Consider the following 14,780-nt stretch of genomic DNA (forward strand, 5'->3'; position numbering starts at 1 on the left):
CAGATGTTGGGGTGGGCAAACTCAAGGCCCTGAATTTGGGCCTGGGTGGTAGCTAAATTGGTCATCTCGGGTCTCTCTGGGCAGCTGTTCTGTGCCCACCCACACCAACACCAACCTGTGAGAGGCCAGTTCAGTACTGTGCTCAAACATCAACATGGCTTCAGGTAGCAGCCCAGGCCATGGTTTTGGTGATAGCATGGGTCTTGGACCGCAATACAGACCCCAGCAGTGGTAGGACCATGGACCCAGACATGGTACTCAGTGGCAGCCCAGGCCCTGACATCATCATGGCCTCAGGTAGCTGTGCTGGCTCCTCATATTGCTGGATCCTCACCATTGTCTCATCTCCAGTTCCACCTCTCTCTATAGTGCACGAACTGCTCCACTTCTCCCTGTCCCCCACATCTCCACCACATACTCTCTCCCATCTCTCCAGCACATTTGTTCATCACATTGGCACCTGCCATCTGGGACCGTGGGGCAAGGGTGGGTGCGTGTGTGTCTTCTGGCCACTCTGGGCTGTAGGGCCAGGGCATGTGCTTAGTAATCACGAGTTTAAATAAATAGTCAATTCAAGATATCCTCAAAATTAAAGAAAGTCCTTTTGCCAGACTTTAAAGCATTTTTTCTAGAAGCTAACAACTTGAGAGTGGGGAAGTATAGGAGAGGTTTGATGGAGAGTCACTGGGAGCAGCTGGAAGGAAGAACGGGAAGGAGGGAGAAATGGTGTGATTCTACTTCAATTAAAAACACTAAAAATAAATTTAAATTTAAAAAACAAGATGATAAATAAGGAGGAAGCAATAAAGGAAGACACTCACTGTTAACCTCTGACCTCTACAAGCACATTCATGAACGTGAGTGTGAGCGTGAAAGCAAGGAAAGCATCATACAAACATACACATGTGCACGCACAGAGAACAGTGTGTGTGTGTGTGTGTGTGTGTGTAACCATATTATGCCAAAAGAGGTCATCAATGGGAGTGGTTGGAAAGAAAAGAGTAGAAATTATATAAATAGAGTAATATCACTTATGAAATTCTTAAAATAATTTTTAAATGCTAAAAATAATTTCAATACTTTTACACATTTGAGGAATGTGTTACAATGCTATTAAAAGAAAATGGCTTAAATGTCTCTTTCTACCAAAAAAAGAGAGATTGTTTTAAAATCACACAAGATTTTCTCAGCAACCATAAGTATTAAAATACATTTCTTCTGAGATTTCTCTAAACACAAACAACTATGAGTTAACATATTAGCTGTAAGTACAAAAGCATTTACTCAGCTTAGTTGACTGGCACCACTCACAAAGACAATAATAATAAGAGACAGGCTAACATTGATAACTAAGTTAAAAAGCAGATTCCTGTCTTTTAATAAAAATTATATGACCCCAAACTCTTGGGTTTCTTGCTGAAAATTCCTAGAATCTTTCAAAACTCCCTGCTTAACAGATATTTTTAGCAAAGTGCTGAAAAACTTGTCCCGATATCCAACACAGAAGATAGTAGATTTATCTCATTATCATTAAATAAACAGATGTTTGATCTGTTGCTCTTGTAGCTGACTATGAGAGGACAAGCCAGGAAAAAGCAGGAGATGGAGGAGTGAACAGAAGCTATTGAAAAGGGAACAGCCAGTATTTCATGTCAGGACTTTGAAAAAAAAAAGAAAGGAATTCATGGAAGCTGGCACAGTATCAGGCTATAAACAAATGCTTTCCCAAGCAGATTGCATAAAAGTCAGCTTGCAAGTAAAACAACCCCCTAGTCCTCGTGAAAGAGAGCAAAGATTGAGAAAGGAAACTGTCCCCATTGTTCCCCTTGTTTCTCCACTGGTAACAAACCAGCTTCTCCCAGGATGCACCCTCCACTGGCCCTATTATGCCTACATGAATGATGTACCACTGATTTCTGAGGCAATTAAAGGATTTTTTTTTAACATACCTTGATGTTTACTTAATTTCTGCGCTGGGCTCTCTCCTTACAGAAAGGAATTTCTTGGGGGCTGGATATTGGACAGGTGCTTGGAGAGAAGCCAACTTCTTCATGATGGGTTTCCCCACCACCCTCCCCTGTGCAGACATAGTGTTGCTTCTCTCTATTTGAATTCATTGAACTGAAGACTACCCTGGATCAGAAGACAGCCTGGCCTGTGCACACCACTGCCTCCTCCTGAGGGCATGCTGCATAGGTAGGCTTTGATACTTCATTTTTGCCTTTGATTATGAACAAAAGACAAATACTTAGATGTAAAATGGGAGAGGATCCTTTTACTCATAGAGTCACTTATGACAAAGTAGGCCAACTGTAGAGGAAGAAGTACCTAATAACTAGGTATCTGTATATTAGGGTTCCTGTGGTAATTATTAAATATGTCTCTTTTCACTTGTGGTCTGAGTGTAGATGATCAAATATCTGACGACTCTAAACATAAACTTTATTTCTACAGATACCATTGCATACACACAACAGAAAGAATCAGCATAATGGCAACTCATCGAAAGTCTGCGAACTATTTAAAAAATGGATTAATTTATAATGATTTATGAGTTATACCAACCAGAGGACCTGAACAAATATCAGCCTCTAGGAACTCAGGTTTGGGTACATGTAAATAGTGATGGGTGGGGATGGGTAGGGAAGAGGTTAAGGAAAATCAGAAGCTATCATTGCAGATTCTACTGTGGGCTGATGTTTTCTTCCCAATCCTGGCCGCAAGTCCCAAATAACCAACAAAGAATTTAGTATTACTTATAAATGCTCAGCTGATAGCTCAGGTTTGTTACTAACTAGCTTTTATAACTTAACCCATTTCTAATAATCTATGTGCTGCCCCAAGGCTTGTGGCTTTTACCTCTAGCCCATTTTGTGTATTTGACTCATTCTGCATCTGACTGGCAACTCTCATGACTCCGCCCTTCTTCATCCCAACATTCTCACCGTCTCAGGCTGTCTTGCCCAATCTCTTCCTGCATAGCTATCGACCAGTCAGCTTTTTATTAAATATGAGAGCAATACATATTTACAGGGTACCAAGACTGCTTCACAGCACTCTACTGCCAGCTTCACCAGGCCCCTTCTTAGTGGGAGGGGAAGTTAAAACATTGGAATGTTTCATACCATCTGAAAGGTAAAACCACCTGACATCACACCAATGACATCTTTTCCTTCTACCTCTGTTCTTCATAACTGCAGTGCAGGGGTGCAGATAAAGCTCTTCGGACACAGAGATGCCTTAATAATAAATAATAATTATTTATTTATTATGAATTTTACTATAAGTAATAAATGAGAATGATGCCTATGTGCAATGATTTGAGCATATGTTTTACTTCTAAAATTCATACTGAAACTCAGCCTTCAATGTGATAGTGTTAAGAGTTGGAGGCCTGGGAAGGTGATTAGGTCAACAAGTCTCTGCCCTCAGAAACTGACTGCTTCTCCTACAAAAGGGCACTTTAATGCTTTTTTTTTTCTTTCCAGCTCTTATGTTATGTAACGACAGTATTTGCCTCCTTTCCTGTCTCTTCCTACACATGGGGGCACGTCAGGGGTTAGCATCTTGAAGTACTGAGCAGCTCTCACTGGACAACAAACTGCTGTGCCTTGATCTTGCACATATCCTCTAGAACTGTGAGAAATGAAGTTCTATTAATTATAGTTTACCTAATAGGTGATATTCTACAACAAATAGAGTAAGACAGTAGCTTTAAGCAAGCCTCTCAAACCTGTTTTGATATTTAGTGCATCGTAATTCATCATTAAAGCATATCAATAAAATGAAATCTGCCTGGAACATCATGCCCTAAAATTTTTCAGATTCCAGTAATTCTTGCATTAATCGGGACTCCACAGAGTGTCACTGCTCTTGACGTGGTAGGACTTGGGAGTATAGAGCTGATAAGTGAGGCATACTAAACTCTCATGTAATAGCCAGCTTTATTCAGAGAATCAGACAATTTATACTCTGAGGGTTAAGAATGATCACATGAGGAAAGTTCTAATGAGTTCAAGCTGTATTCAATCAACAAGCTGCACATGGCCAAAAAATGTTTTTCCATAGAGGCATATAAAAGAGAGTTTAAACATCTCATTGAATAACATCAGCAAGCAATAATGAGTAATCTGAGGTAAACTCCACTCTACTACACCGGGGGGGGGGACATAAAAACATATTCCAAGAGCAATTCCATGTTTTGAAGACTTGTCTTGTTTTTTTGGTGTTTCTCTCATAAGCACTCAGAAGTCTCCTTACATGGCTCCATTCTTGGATTGTGTTCTGACACATTGGAATAGAACCAACTATATGTATGTATATATGTATTAGGAAAGACAGACACAGATTTGTAGTTTATGATTGGATACTTGGGAAGTCTAAAGCTATAGGGAGCCTGGCAACTGCAGACCCTAAGAAGTGCTCATATGGCAGTCTGAGTTTTAAGGCCATTAGCTGACAGAACTCCCTGTTTGGTGGTCAGATGTTCTCTACCTAAGGGCCTCCGGTTGATTGAATGAGGGTCATCTGCATTGTGGCAGGTAATCTGCTTCACTCGAAGCTGACCTGTTTCCTCCTACTCTCGTCCAAAACAGCACTTCCACAGAAACATGTTGACTGACATTTGACCATGTGTCTGGGTGGTGTGCCTTACCATAAAACTCGCCATCACAGTCAATGTTAACAGTACATTGTTACATTAGCCTTTTGTTTTGCTTTTTTGAGACTGGGTTTCTCTGGGTATCTCTGGCTGTTCTGGGTCTAGCTCTGTAGACTAGGCTGGCCTTGAACTCACAAGAGATCTGACTGCCTCTGCCTACCTGAGTGCTGGGATTAAAAGCATGTGCCATTACCACCCAGCTGTTACATTAGTCTTGTTTCTACCTTTGAAACTCAATTAACAATACTGAGAGGCCAGAAAATAATTGAAACTGGAAGAAATACATTTGTAATGTAAATTAAAGCAAAAACACCTGTGAAGTGTTAATGGAAATTTGTAGAGGACAGTGGGGGGGTCTATCATAAAATTACAGGAAATAATTAATTTTTGTAAATTAATTTCCCCCAGGTTCCCTGATCTATGCTGTTGAGGACATCACTTCACGCCCACTTCTTCCTAGAAAGGAAGACCTAAAATAATGAGGTGGAGATAGATAATGTAGGCAAAGATTCCAAAAACTAACTCAAACTTGCTGATTCTGACTTAAATAAGAAAATATGTGGTTTATTTCTTTCAGAAAATAGTCACTAGAATTTGAAAATGTAACTTCTTTAAAATTTGTACTTGAATGGATGTGAAGTATGTGTCACCTGTAGGATCAACTTTCTATTTTTGTACAAGAGTAACTGCCCAAAGATCAGTGACAAAATTCAGAAGGTGGCCTGAGAGTGGAATAAACCCCAGACAGCAACTATCCAAGCAGAATCTCTAGGGGTTGGCATATCTGAACCCCACATAGAAACCCTTCCTCTGGCATATAGTCTGACAAGGTAACAGAATATTCTGTGTAACAAATTAAAATATACTGCCCTAGAAAACCTTCCCAGATTTTATTTCTCTACCAAAGGCATTTCCAGGTATATCAGGGCATTTACAATGTCTTTTAAAAAATCTTATATACATTATACACCCTTTTGGTTGCAATACTTTGCACTGAGCCTGAATTTTCTTTACAAAAGAAATAAATCTGGCTTCTATGTAGGGCCCGGGTCTACCCTTGTTCCTGGGGTTCATCTTGAGGATAGTTTCTGGTCAGCCAGCTAAAACATTGTTTGTTCCTGTGCTCCCTCTGCCCTGCCTGGTGATTAGCTGTAGGGCATTGTTGATTCCATCTTTGGTATGGTAATTTCCCACCTGCCCTGGTGGAAATCCTTGTGCAGCAGCTAGGTATATAAGCATTAGGCTGATCTCCTTTCGAAAGACCCAGGTCTCTTTGTATGTTCAATCTCCAGGCCCTTGACCGACTAGCGTACAGTACAGTGGCGCGCCAACTGTTCCGAGTGGGTAACACAGAATCGGGTGTTACACTTCTAGAATAAGAACAAAATGCCATTGTGATACGTTATTTCTACTTATATTTCATTCCTGGGGGCAAATAATTACCTTTATACATTTTGTCTCTTAAGCTGTACATCAGTAAATACATGGTATAATTATTGAACAATTGCTTCATCTTACTATCCTGAAAAATGTTCTCTAAATAAAGACTAGCGACATTTTTTTATTCCTTCAATATTATGAAAACTATGTACGCCTTTGTAGGATATACTGCAGTGTCTAAGAGGTGAAAGACGGTGCTTCTAACTCAAGGACTTCCTGTCCTAGGAGGGAAGAGGATAGTGCTGGGTTTTTTTTCCCTACCCTCAAACTCATGTGGAAATGTAATCTTACTGACAACAAATTTTTTAGGAGTTTGTTAGGTGGTGACTCTGCTCTCATTGGTGGGAAGAGTTAATTTCCCCTTTTAAATGGGCTTGATTCTGCAGAGCTGCAGCAGATTATCCAAAAACTTGCAGACTCAGATGTGCCACCCTGTGCTGGATCGGCCACTGTCCATTTGACAGTTTATGAAATGATGTCAGCTTTTAATTTTAGGTATTATTCACACTCTACTGCACACTTAGAAATAGTTTAGGAATGATTTCTTAATTCTACGTGGACAACATAACCACTGAAGGAATATGTAGCCAATGAGTAGATAACTGACCTGCTTGTAGACAATTGATCATTGAGTTCAGTTCTGTTTCCACTACTGTTCAAGAGGAAAAAGGAAAGGAAGGAAGAGAGGAAAGGAAACAGGAGTGAGAAAGAGAAGGACAGGGGAACAAGATGAGTTCACATCAGGCGGAGAAAAATTCAGAAATCTTTTTTCTTTCTTCCTCTTGAACAAATCACAAAAAATATATTGTAAGGATATTTTTTCACATCATTAATGGAGATAAAATAATTGATGGTTATATAAAAGATAAAGATACAGCTTATGTGTATGTAATATTTTGGGAGAATATGATTTCTGAATGAAAGCTAAAAGCAAATTTCTGATTTTGGAAAGGTCTTTCCACGGGGAAAAACACATAATGACAATGGCTCCCACTTATTGTAGGTTGGCTTTCCCTTATGTAGGACAACAGGTGTTTGTACTTATTGTTTTTCAAATTTTGGAACATTTACACATATGTAGTAATATATCTTGGGGATGGAACCCAAATTGGAACATAATATGTTTCATCTATACCTCATATAAATAGACTGAGGTATTTGACTTTTGGTTTCTGAGACAGCATCTTGCTTATGTAGCCCTGGTTAGAACCAAGCTTGCTTTAATTTCTTATCACTCCTCCTGCCTCTGAATCCCAAGTGCTGGAATTATGGTATGTGCTATCAAGCACAGTCTGAGGATAACTTTACGCAGTACTTTTAGCGTGCCTGTGCTTTGGTTCTACTCAATCATGAAGTAAGGTGTGGGGTTTTCCTCTTATGGCATCATGTCACACTCAAAAGTTTCAAATAGAGCATTTTTGTGTTTGAGGTTAGAGACTCTCGACCTACTTGACCTACTGCCTCGGAACTTTACCCTTATTTTCTGCAACAGCATTGTGAGGTGGATGCTACTGTTTTTACAAGATAACTAGGACAGAACCGGGAGAGATGGAGGAGCTTGATCTAGTTATAAACCAAGAAGATCTCAAGCTATTTAACATAAAATTATGTTCTTGTCACTGCATTCACTCAGGTAGGGTTTTTGTTGTTGTTGTTTATTGACAGAAAATAGGCATTGTGGTGATTTGCATGAGATGTCTTTCTTCCATATGTCTCAGTTGTTGGCACATTGGAGGAGCTGAGGGTGTGTGGCTTTGCTGGAAGAAGTTTATTTCTGGGAACAGGCTTTGGGGTTTCAAAAGCCACACACCATTCCTAATTAGTTCTCTCAACTCCTCACTTGTGGTTTAAGAGGTAAGCTGTCAGCTATAGCTACAAATATTCTCCATCCATTGGTCCCTTGGACCAGTTTCTCTCAACAACCCAGTCCCGCTCACTAGCTCCTGCAGCTGCTTCTGAAATAACCGTCCTTAGGCTTGATATTAATTACATACTCTTTGATCTATTAGCTCAGGCTTCTTATTAACTAACCCTTACATCTTAAATGAACCCATTTCTATTATTTTATATTTTACCACAAGGCTCATGGTTTGTTACCTCTTGCTTCTTGGGTGGCTAGGCATCTGCCTGACCCCGCCTTCTTTCTTCCTCTATTTCTGCTTTGATGTCCTGCCTTTCTATATTCTGCCCTGCCATAGGCCAAAGCAGCTTCTTTATTAACCAATGGTAATAAAACATATTCACATCACACAGAGGGAAATCCCACATCAGTCAGCTTCTACTGCTGCTGTTGTGACTTTGCTCCACGGGCACTAACCCTCTGGAACTGTCAATCCAACTAAGCCCTTCTTCTGTAAATTACTTTGGTCATGGTGTTTTATCACAGCAATAGAAAAGTAATTAATACAGACAGATAAAACAATATGGACAATGATAACTACAGAGTTTCTAAATCTCTAGTAACCATTTCCTAAGTCCAACATTTGACTCAACCAAGAGAGCAAAAATTTGAATTTGACGTTCCTGACAAATGTACACAATACTGACATTCAAAATAACGCTCAAAGCCGGGCAGTGGTGGCGCACGCCTTTAATCCCAGCACTCGGGAGTTCGAGGCCAGCCTGGTCTACAAGAGCTAGTTCCAGGACAGGCCCCAAAAGCTACGGAGAAACCCTGTCTCGAAAAATCCAAAAAAAAAAAACAACCAAAAAACGCTCAAATGGTTTATATGTGGGGTCTATAACAGGCAACAGTGATTTTTGTTAGATAAAAATTGAAGGCAGGTATAGTCTTCCCTAGGGAAGATTAATTCTCATCTTTATGGCCTAGGTGCTGATAAGGACTCGGGTTGTGAAGGAAGCCATGCTATGCTTGAGGTTCTGCACAACAAAGCTTAAAATCAACCTATCTCAGCAAGGAACTGAAAGTACAGACATCAGAGTTGCAGCCACATAGCAAAAGGAAGTGACTTTATCTTACATCTGAAGGAGAGGATGAACACCTAAAGCGGTCTGGACCCCAAAGGGGTCCCATATCAGATATCCTATATAGCAGGTATTTTACATTATAATCATGCAGCAATGACAGAATTTTATGGTTGGGGGTCACCACAACATGAGGAACTGTATTAAAGGGTCGCAGCATAGGCTGTGAAGCACTGCTATAAATTATCTGAAAGGCAACTTTGTGTTCAGTCTCAAGAACCACAGTACCAGGAACTTGAGTAATGCCAGATCTCTTTCTCATTTTTTTTTCTTACTTGCTGTTTCTGCTTTGGGCCAACTTTTTCTCAATCTGAGCCAGGCTCTTTCCATGTGGCAGGAATATGATCACTGACAGTTTTCAAGATTCACATCTCAATTCCATCATAGGAAGACTGCCCCCGCCACTCTGCCCTTCTCAAATCAGCGAACAACCCAAGCAACTCCTCTGGGGACAATGATTAGAACAGCTTGTTTGTTCATCCTGGAGTACTCCATATTTCCCAGAGACAGAGAATACATATACAGAGAAATAGTTGCCAGGGAAACAAGTCGCCCTCCACGGAATAAAGAAAGTAGTTGGAGGAAAAAAAAAAACAGTACCTATTCTCCATAATATTGGTTGCTTTGTTTTTTTTGTTTTGTTTTGTTTTGTTTTTGTTCAGTGTCTTCCAAAGCCAGAAATGACAACAGATAAAGTTTAGACTCAGTAGATTTAACATTTAGCTAATTTAAAAAACTATATTTATTATATCTGATTTTAAAAAGACCTTAAAAGCCGGGCGGTGGTGGCGCACACCTTTAATCCCAGCACTCGGGAGGCAGAGGCAGGCAGATCTCTGTGAGTTCGAGACCAGCCTGGTCTACAAGAGCTAGTTCCAGGACAGGCTCCAAAACCACAGAGAAACCCTGTCTCGAAAAACAAAAAATAAATAAATAAATAAAAATAAAAAAGACCTTAAAGATAATTAAAGGGATTTATAAATCATACCAATCAGGTATCACAAAAGTTCCACAAGCCAGGTGGTGGTGGTGCACACCTTTAATCCCAGCACTCAAGAGGCAGAGGCAGGCCGATCTCTACGAGTTCGAGGCCAACTTGATCTACAAGAGCTAGTTCCAAAACAGGCTCAAAAGCTACGGAGAAACCCTGATCGAAAAACCAAAAAATTGGGGGGGGGGGGTGTGACACAGATCACTAACTACAGATTACATCAGAGTAAAGCAGAGAAACAAGGCACATGGTAAAAACTAACATAGAAAGAGCTCAACAAAAACTGCAAGATCAAATCACAACTGGAATTAAAGCTTTTACTCTGAGACAGATGATGAAATGTGGGTAATCTGATGGCTAACATAATTCATGGTATCCATAAAAATAAAAACAAACCCATGTCTCAAGTAATTCCATTCCTTGTAAACTAGCATAAGAAGAAAAAATTGACATGCTTCATAAAGATGAGGGAACACAGTGGTGTGAGTTGAGGCGTAGAACCCCAGACAATAGTTATCAGACAAGCCCAAAGCACCACACCAAATCAGTGCAGTGACCAAAGCAATATATTCTGGAATTTTATATTAAAGAAAGAAATGTATTTAATAATAAACTATTAATTTATTCCATTTACTGTGTAAGGTACCTTAATTCTCAGACATGTCGGGAATGAAATATGAAGGCAGGCTAGCTTTAATAACCCAACAGGTCTCCTACTTCCATTAGAATTACAGGCATGAGCCGCCATTAGCAGCCAGCCAGCCATCAGCCTTTCAGCATGTCTCTCTTCCTCACTGACATTGGAATCAGGAAGAATAAGAGCTGAGTGAGTGAGAGCAGGGCTGGGAGACAGAGGGTCACAACTAATGAAGTGGACCAGGGCCAGCCTGGCTCAGAACAATGCAGGAGGCAGCCAGCAGTAGCCATGACACAGCCATCTAGGCCCAGAACATAGGTCACACAGTCAGAGCAAGCAGGGTGGAGCAGGTCAGAGAAATATGTGGCCTCTCCAGTCGACACAAGACTGTCACCCCCTGAGCAGTGCATTCTCACACCGCTTGTATTTCAGTGGCTGACTCCAAATGCACTGTGTCTTCATTCCCCAGTGCTTCTGAATTACAGTAAAATCATAGAGCTTTGCCTCATTAGCAGGTCGTTATGTCTAATGCTTAATTAATATTAATGAAATGTTAGTGAATACTCATTAGGAAAATTAGAGCACATTATCAGTAAAAATCATTTATCGACTGACTTTTGTAATAAACAAAGAATTTTAAAGTTTATTTATTTTCAAAAAATATTCTCAAGGACCTCCTGTGGTGGGAAATACTATGTTTCTTTGTTTGAGGTTTATGTTAGAATTCTGTTGTAACATGGTTTATTTAAATGACTTGTTGTATCAGATGGCACAAATATGGTATTTATCCCCTAAATCACAAATTTAACAAAATACTATCAAAATAACTCTTAATAAGACTATTTTTCCTGGACAGTGGTGATACACACCTTTAATCCCAGCACTCGGGAGGCAGAGGCAGGCAGGCAGATCTCTGTGAGTTTGAGCTGTGAGTTCGAAACCAGCCTGGTCTACAGAGTGAGTTCCAGGACAGCCAAGGTTACACAGAGAAACCCTGTCTCAAAAAACAAAAAACAAGGAGAGAGAGAAGACTATTCTTAATTCTGTGTGTAGGTGTGTCTGTGGGGTGTGGATTGTGCAGGTAAATAAAGCGATAGAGGAGCCCAGAAAAGGACCTTGAATCCCCTATAACTGGGGGCTAAGAGCTGCCTTATGTGAGTACTGGGGACTGAACTTGGGTCTTCTGAAAGTGAAAGTGCAGGAAGGGCTCTTAACGACTGAGCTATCTCTCTGGACCCATAGATGACTTTCAGAGGTAACTACCAAAAACAGTAAAAACTATCTTTCTATTCTACTAATCAGCACCACTGTAAATGTGAAGAAAGTGTCTTGGTTTTGTTTTGTCTTCTAGGATCTGTTTACCTCCACTGTCGTCATTGGTGTCCCTCCAATTCCACTATATATATATATATAATCATGTGGGCTTCCCAGAGTGACAACTTGCTTCATAAAAATTTTAAGGAGGAAAAGTCTTTCAAATCACGTGTTCGCCTGTGGTAACATTGCACATTACAATGTGCAGATTACAGAGCCCAGGAATGTCAAGGCAAAGTTAGATACATTTACAACTCCTAGGAGGCATGGGTCACAGCGACCTTAGAGTCGGGCACAAGAGGGGACTTTCCAAAGGAACTAAGGGCTAATTAACAAGGCAGCCATTCAGCAGAGGAATTACATTCTAGAGGAAAGTGACACGCCAATGGTTTAAGAACCAGGCTATTCCTAGAAATAACTACAAACTTCTAGTTTGTCATTTTTATGGCTCACTAAAAAGTCGGCTTTTCTGTGGTGACTGACTCCCTCCCACCTCCAGCCATGCACATACGGGGCTTTTGAAAATTCGAAAAACATCAAACGGCTTTCAGGTAATTAGCTGGATTTTCAGGATCAGAAGAAATGGAGCTACTACGTTCTCTGCGGCCATGTGCCACAGAGGGTGAGTAGACCAACTTAAAACAGTGCTTGTCTGCTGCCGACAGCTCCTTCTGGGTCCACTTGTTAACCATGGCGTTAGCTGCTGGCATCTGTCTTTGCTACCCCTCCAACAGAGAACAGCAGGGCTGAGTTCACTTATGGGGTTTTAAAATTGGTTTCTTCTAGCCTTTTAATGTATATCAGTTTTTTTTCTGAGTGGAAATTTTATATTCAGAAATTAAATACCACCTCTCTACTAAACACTGGTAGTGTAGTTACACAGATAGTTTTAGATGAATGAGAAAAAGGATGACTGCCATTTCCACCTGAGTCGACCTGTTTACTTCCTCACCTCCCACCCCAGACACGGAGTACCACCAAATGCTAGTCACCTGACAGGCAACAACACTTCACAGGCTCAGCTTCGGGGTTGGGGAAGAGCCGAATAATTCATTTATTGAGTAAATATATAGTCTGTATGCTAGGCACTGTTAAGTATAATCTCATTATCTCAAAACATGGAGCACTGATATACATGTTTCTTCTTACAATATGGTTTAAAAGGTCTGTGGTACTTATGGACAAAACCCGAGTCTTCTATTTTCCAACATTTCAGGTGGATTTAAATTCCTTTGATTACTTATTTAAAACTTGGAGCTATAAAATTTGTCCTTGGGAGGTTTCTTCTAAATTCCCACACAACTTGATGCACTCGTATTTTTTCGTGTTTCCAATGAATTTGTATTGGAGAGATAATTGGAGCTGTTAAATTTCAGGCCCTGGTATTAGGTGATTCGAACTGGCTTGTGAAGAACGGCCCTTCCTACCACAATCCCAGTTGGGAATTCCCATGGTCTCCAGACTTCACAGCTGCAAATCTGCCCCTGCCCGCTCACACTTGTCTCTGGCCAGTGATGCTTTCCCTAATTAGCACATGACTTAATCTGTAGTCTTGACTTTTCGGTTGCTTTGGCCACAGGCTGGTGGGCTAGCTGGGCACGGAAGCCTATTCAACTTTCGATGCTGTTAGCCTTGGCAGTGAACAAATGGAAGGACAATTTGTCAGGATCGGTTTGGCCGACTCAGTTTGCTCTGAAAACTCCTACCTCTTGCAGTCTAGTCTTGTCTGCAGGCTTATGACTGCAGTGTTATGGGGTAGGTTCTGTGTATGCATGTAGAGTGCCATTCCTCAGGAACCATCTACTCTCTCCCTGCTGGTCCGCTGCCTCCCCAGTACCAGAAATAAATCCTCGATCGTATTTCCTTAGCCACTAGACCTGACTTTTTACACAGGTGCTGGGAACCTCAGGTTCTCCTGCTGGCTCAGCCAAAACTTTACCAACTTCCCTGTCCCCTAGTCTTTATCATTTTCATTGAACCCCACCGTGAGAATGACCTCTAGAAAACTGGGATTTGTACTTTTGTTAATTGTTATAACTTGAGAACAGAGGAAGGTTCCTCTCTTTATAGAGAGTAGACAGGTCAAACCTCTACTGCTTATTCATTTATTTTTTTATACTGCTTTAAATTGCCAAAGTACCTGATGCTTCCCTGGGCAGTTAAGCCACAGAAAAGGTAGCTTTGCTCAGTCGCAAGTCTAGACCAAATTCCATGTAGACTACAGAGGACATATTTGAAGAAATGTGATTCCTGTTTTGGTTTTGCTTTTTGTTTTTTTAGGAAATCTGAGTCTCTGGTTACCACTTACGGAAGGGCAGAGGTTTTTGGCTTGCACTGAGTCCCACTCAGCTGGAGAAGGGAGAAAGTGACCTAGTGTCAACTAGGTGATTTAGGAAAGCACAAAGTCTAGCCAGGTGGTGGTGGCACGCGCCTTTATTCCCAGCACTTGGGAGGCAGAGGCATGGTGGATCTCTGGTCTACAAGAGCTAGTTCCAGGACAGGCTCCAAAGCCACAGACTAAACCCTGTCTCCAAAAACCAAAAAAAAAAAGCACAAAGCCCCAAAATACAACTAATACTATCATTTAATAATAGGATGCCTTTGGCTGGGCGGTGGTGGCGCATGCCTTTAATCCCAGCACTTGGGAGGCAGAGACAGGCGGATCTTTGTGAGTTCGAGGCCAGCCTGGTCTACAAGAGCTAGTTCCAGGACAGGCTCCGTTGCTACAGAGAAATCCTGTCTCGAAAAACCAA

Source organism: Chionomys nivalis, chromosome 2 (assembly GCF_950005125.1).
Source record: "Chionomys nivalis chromosome 2, mChiNiv1.1, whole genome shotgun sequence".
Lineage (NCBI taxonomy): Eukaryota > Metazoa > Chordata > Mammalia > Rodentia > Cricetidae > Chionomys > Chionomys nivalis.